This window comes from Camelus bactrianus, chromosome 5 (assembly GCF_048773025.1).
Source record: "Camelus bactrianus isolate YW-2024 breed Bactrian camel chromosome 5, ASM4877302v1, whole genome shotgun sequence".
Taxonomy (NCBI): Eukaryota; Metazoa; Chordata; class Mammalia; order Artiodactyla; family Camelidae; genus Camelus; species Camelus bactrianus.
Window position 1 is genome coordinate 89,255,812 of NC_133543.1, and position 6,012 is coordinate 89,261,823.

The window sequence follows — 6,012 nt, forward strand, 5'->3', positions numbered from 1 at the left end:
GTGACCTCTACTGGGGGATGAGACCTCCAGCCTGAATTAAACCAGTTGGTCCAAGGAGAGGAGATTTGCACAGAAGCAAGGCTTTCTATAGTAAAATATTGGCTTTAAGAGATAAAGCTCAAAAAAGGTTTGATAAAAGGTAGAGGGACTTGGACCGATAGCAGCCAGAAAATATTTTATGAACGAGGCCAGAGCGTGGAGAAGGCTGGAAGGCATAGAGATGCAGAAATGAGGGGGAGGGGAGCTCCCTTGGACAGGGAAATGAAATTGGAGGCCTGGCTGAGCAGGTTCAGCTGAATGGGGATTTGGACAGAGCAATTCTGCTTCTAAGAATTTATTCTCAGGAACCGATCAGATATATAATTTATGGTATGCCCAGAATATGATAGGACCATTAAAAATGATGGTGCAGTTTTATTTATATTGGGATAAAAAGACATTCAAGAGATAGCAAATAAATACAAATTCAATCCACATATTGGGATAGAAAGATATATTAAGTTATATTGATAAGTAAAAAACCAGATTATGCAACAGTATTAAAAACATATAAAAGTCTAGAAGTAAACACACGGTGCTCACAGTGGGGGAATGGGGAGGTTTAAGAACAATTGTTTATTTTTTGCTTCACACTTTTATGTGTTTTTTACCCTCACAATGAGCAGGCATTATATTTACAATCAGAAAATCAGTGAAGTGATTTCCATCTTGAAAGGAAAAATCCACAGGGTTTTTAAAGAGATGATTAGGGCTAGAGTCTCAATTGAGTAAGTAACTGCTAGGAGGTGCTGCATCACTCATTCGTAATTTTCCAAGGAGAATGTCCCAGCAGGCAGAGGCTCTGGATCCTGTGGGTTAGAGTCTGGGTAGAGACAAACCCTTGTTTGGGTTTGCTCCCCAATATTGATCTAGGAGTCGGGTGTGCTCCCCCTTTAATGCTCGATAACCGGCATGAAAAGGAGGAACTTCTCTTGCTCCCCGGTTAGAATCACTAGGGAGCTGAAATTAACATCCATCTGTGCCCAGGCCCCACCCCTCAGACCAATTAAAGCCCAATTTCTAGGAATGAGACACCCTGATGCTGTTCTGCAGCCGGGGTTGAGTACCTCCTGATAAGAGGTACCCATAAAATATAAACAGATAGCATCCTAAATTTGGACCTGGGCATTTCCGTGCAGAGTGTCGATCTTTGAAAAAAGTGATGCCTTGTTCAAAATACTTCTGCACCCCCTTCTAGGAAAGTCTCAAAGCACGTGCGCAAACAAAGGCTCTGGGAAGTCCTGCAGTGAAGAAATCTGTTTGATTTGTTTCACCTGGCGTTTCCAATTGTTCCTGCCCATTGAAAACCTTTGTCTAGGGTAATCCTTTATCTTGAGTTACAGTGGGCTGGCAGCAGTAGCCCGGAGTTCTTTTTGAATGCCACATAATTTGGGCACGCTGTGGGGGCACTTCTCTACAATGTCCCTAAAACTCTGGTAAGACCAAAGGGGATCTCCGGACAATGAGCTGTAGAGGTGAAAGGGGAGTTCCCATTCTGGAACTTTGGGGTAAACCTGTTGCCCACTAGAGCACCTGACTTGGGACAGTAGGGAGGGAACACCCTGACTACAGAGTCAGGTGTACACAAGAGGGAGATGAGGTACAAAGAAGTTATTGAGTGACTATCCCAAATCACGCAGCTGGGCAGAAGCCCAGAAGGGACTAAAATCCAGGCTTTCTGCTTCTCGGTCAGACCCTTCCTCCTCCCCCCACCAAATTAAAGACATTACTTCAGGCATTTTATGATCTTTGAATAAAGGAGCACAACCACGATTAATGGGGAGTTTCGGCTTTCTTATCCCATTTTGTGTTCCTATCTCCATCTGCTAAGAAGACACCCAAAGGTCTAAGTACCATTTGGTCATAAGGAATGTTTAGAATTGAAGAGCTGGTTTGACACAATTAAAAGCTTCCAGAAGGCTGTTATGGCGCCAGTTATTTACTTAGCGATAGTGAGCTATTTAAGTTTCATTATGGAGTAGAAAATAGGGAGATAAGAACAAAATATGGTCAGGCTGACTGTGACCTCAAAACCCCTGCTCCTTTGGTTCATAAAAGATAGTAGAAGCAGAACGTTCTGATTCAAGGATCGTTCTTTGCATAAACTATGCATTCTCTTAAATGGAATTGTTTCTTAATCTCTTTGTGGGCTGCTAATGGGCCATTTATCTGGGCATTCCAAGGCAAAGAGACTCTGGACCAAACAGAGCTGCCAATTTGGAGAGGAGTCCCTATATTGCTGGTGGTTGAATCAAGACACAGTAACTCTCTGCCTTGGACGAAACAAGGTTTACTGTTGTAAAAAAAAAAAAAAAAGCATCAGAAACACTCCCCATCAACAAGGCAAAGAAAATAATGTTCACTCCTTCATTCTTCTGCATCCTTTTTTTTGGAGTCCTGCCTCCTTTTTATATACATCACTTTGTTGAGACTCTCCTTTCTCTTCCCTCAGTCCCCTTTCAAGGTCATTCTCTACAATAATTTTAACCGTAATATTTCCCGTGACACAACTTCTCATTTTGTTCTTCTTATAGGATGTAGGAAGGGCTGGAGGACATAGCAGGGTGAAGGATCTGGTTCAGGGGATTATCGAAAGGGGCACTTAACTGATATATCTATACACCAACATACATACATAATTGAGAAATAACCTATGTAGAGTAAAATTCACCCATTATGGTGTATAATTTTATGAGTTTTGACAAACGAATACTGTTCTATAACTACCACCCAAATCAACACGTATAACACCTCCTTCACTCTGAAAGTTTCCCTTGTGCCTCTTTATCATCAATTTCTTCTTTCTACCTTCAGTCGTTGGCAACTACTGGTCAGTTTCTTATCTCCATAGTTCTGCCTCTTCCAGAAAATCATGTACATGGAATCAATCATACAGTCATCTCTTGAATCTGGCTTCTTTCACTGAGTGTAGTACATTGGAGATTCACCCAAGTTGTTGCATGTATCAGTTGTTGCTGTGCATGTGCGTGTACTGCGGTTTGTTTCCCATTCACCAGATAGAGTGTTAGCTGATATAGGACCCATCAAAGCAAGTGTGGGACCTGCCCACACTCAAGGGGAGGAGATTGCCTGGGAGTAAAAGTACCAGAAGCCGGGATAGTGGGGGCAACTTTAGAGTCTGTCTGCCTCACTCTTTACACACGTGTACAATTTTCCCTTGGGTTTATACCTAGAAGTGGAGTTGCTGCGTCCTAGGGAACTCCTTCTATTGCTAATATTGCTCTTAAAGAATCTCTTTTCTGGAATTAATATAGCTAAGTCAGCTTTCTTTTGGTTAATATTTGCCTAGTATATGTTTTCCCGTGCTTTTACTTTCAATCTTTGCACATCCTCATGTTTGAAGCATGTCTCTTATAAATAGCACATACCAGAATTTAAAAAATAACTCCAATCTGTCAGCCCTTCTCTTTAACTGGTGAGCTCAGAACATCTATCCTTGTTATAATAAATGACACACTGGGACCTATTCTTATTATCTTAATTTTTCACCTTGTGCACTTTTACAACACTTTCTTCTTATCTTCCTTACTTTTATTTCTCGTGGTATGTCTGTATCTCCCTAATTTTGCCTAAGGTGAAAATTTAGAATTCCCTGCCCTCTCCTCCATCTTCCCCCATCATGTTGATAAAGCCTAGACTTTAATTCTAGATTGTTATAGATGTAATTTCTCTTTTCCTCTGGACTTAGCCTTTTTCTTTTCTTTTTTCTTTTTTAAACAATAAGAAAGTTTATCAAGGCATTTGACCATCCTTGTCCTACAAATCTCTTGTAGAATTGCATAGGTTTTTCTCTCCCATGTACTTCAACCCAAACTATTTATAATGCACATCTTTCTGCAGCATATTTTGCATGCTTAAGAATATTTTTATTTGGCTCTAATTTTTGAATATAAGTATTAGGGTTGGTTGAATATAAAATACTAAATTCTATATTCTATTTCTTTCAATTTTGTGAAAACATTACTCCATCTTTTTTTTTTTGCATTTAATATTACTGATGTCAATCTGATTCTTGTTCTTTTGTGTGTGATCTGCTCTTTCTATGATAAACGTTTAGAACTTTAAAAAATTTGTTATATATAGGTATGTGTTATAGGTATGTATATATAAAATGTTTCTTAATGCAGAGATATTTGTTCCCATTATGTCCTCAAATATGTCTTCCTCTCCATTGTTTTTCCTCTCTTTAGTGGAGTTCTTATTATTTAAATGTTAATCTATGTTCCTTATCTTTCAGCTTTGCTTTTATATTATCTATTTCTTTGTCCTTTTCTTCTTCCTTTTGGGATATTTCTTCACTCTGGTCTCCCAGTTCACTGATTTAATTTTAGGCAGTATCAGATCTACTCTCTCTTTCTTTCTATTATGTTTTTATGACTAATATTTCTATTTGATTCTTTTTGTGTTTTCTTGCTTATTATTAATAATAATTATTTCTTGTCTCTTTTCTAGGACACAGGATATAGGATATATAATTTATCAGGCTGATTAAAAATACTTAGCTCCTGCGTCTTAATATTTCTGCTTCAGTTGGAATCAGGAGGTTATTTTCATTTTGAAATGGCTGTGCTCCTCAAATATCTTGTTACTTTGTTTTGTGGGCTCACCTTTTTCCTACTCTGCTACAGTGCTACTGCTTCTCTTTCCTCTGTCAGGCAGTGCATACGGGGGGGAAGGCAGAACCCCATTGAATCAGGGGATTAGGGGTAGCTGAGCTTCAGGGTCTAGAGCTCTGACATAAGAAAATTACATTCAATGGCTCCTTATCCCACAAAATAACCCTCTGGTTAGGTCGTCATCCTTTGTTCCCCAGGGAGAAGCACAGTCACAGGAAACTCAGAATTCCGTGCTTCTGAATCTGGGCTGTACCCTGAAATCACCTGTGAAGTTTTTAAAAGTTCTGCTGCCCAGGTCATGCTCCAGATGGATTTCACTGGATCCTTGGAGGTAGAATCCAAGCAGCAGTGCATTTAAAGCTCCCCAGGTGATTTCAATGTGCAGCCAAGGTTGAGCCCTGTCACTGAGACTAGATTGTAATTCTCCAGCACTGGGTGTTGGAAGGAGAAGGGATATGGAAATAACTTTTGAGGGTCATTTGGTGTCCCTGGTTATTCTATTTCTTCTGAGGACCTCTGCACCAGATTTCTGTGTCTTCACAGGTGGAGTGCAGGCCCGGTCTGCCCCAAGGTGATGAGGGGAGGGTTGGGGGAAGCAGGAGCAGAATTCTACCAGTTCTATATTATCTTCCCACAACCTTCCTGGGCTGTGTCCTGCCCCAGGAAAAGACACCAGTTTAAAACAGCCCAAGTAAACTCAAAGCTTTTTACAATGTTCTCTTCTTTACCTTTCTGTTCTTGTGGGATTGGTGGGGATGGGGCAGTCAGGTGAGGATCCAGCAATCATGCTAGTTCAGCATCTTGGCCGGAACTGGAGCTATTCAGGGTATGTTCAAAGGACTGGAAGTATCAGCATCACCTGGCTTGTTAGAAATGCAGACTCTTAGGCCCTACCCTGGGCCTGTGGATTCAGAGTCTGTGTTTGAACTGTTCCCTCCAGTAATTCCCGTGCACACTGAAGTTTGAGAAGCACTGCTTTACACTGCATAGATGCTGAATAAATACACTTAAATGGAATCAGGCACCTTTTTGACCAAGTACTTCCGTGTTTGCTTGGTCATGTTGTGTCTATAAAATGTTGATTTGGGTTCTCTGATTTGAGCTTTCTCTGCCCTAGGCCAGAATTCAACAATGTTGGATTTGGCTACTATGCAGATGGATTTTTAAACAGAATTCCTTTTTTTTTTAAAATTGAAATATAGTCAGTTACAATGTGTCAATAGCTGGTATACAGCATAATGTCCCAGTCATGCATATATATACATATATTAATTTTCATATTCTTTTTCATTAAAGGATATTACAAGATATTGAATATAGTTCTCTGTGCTATACA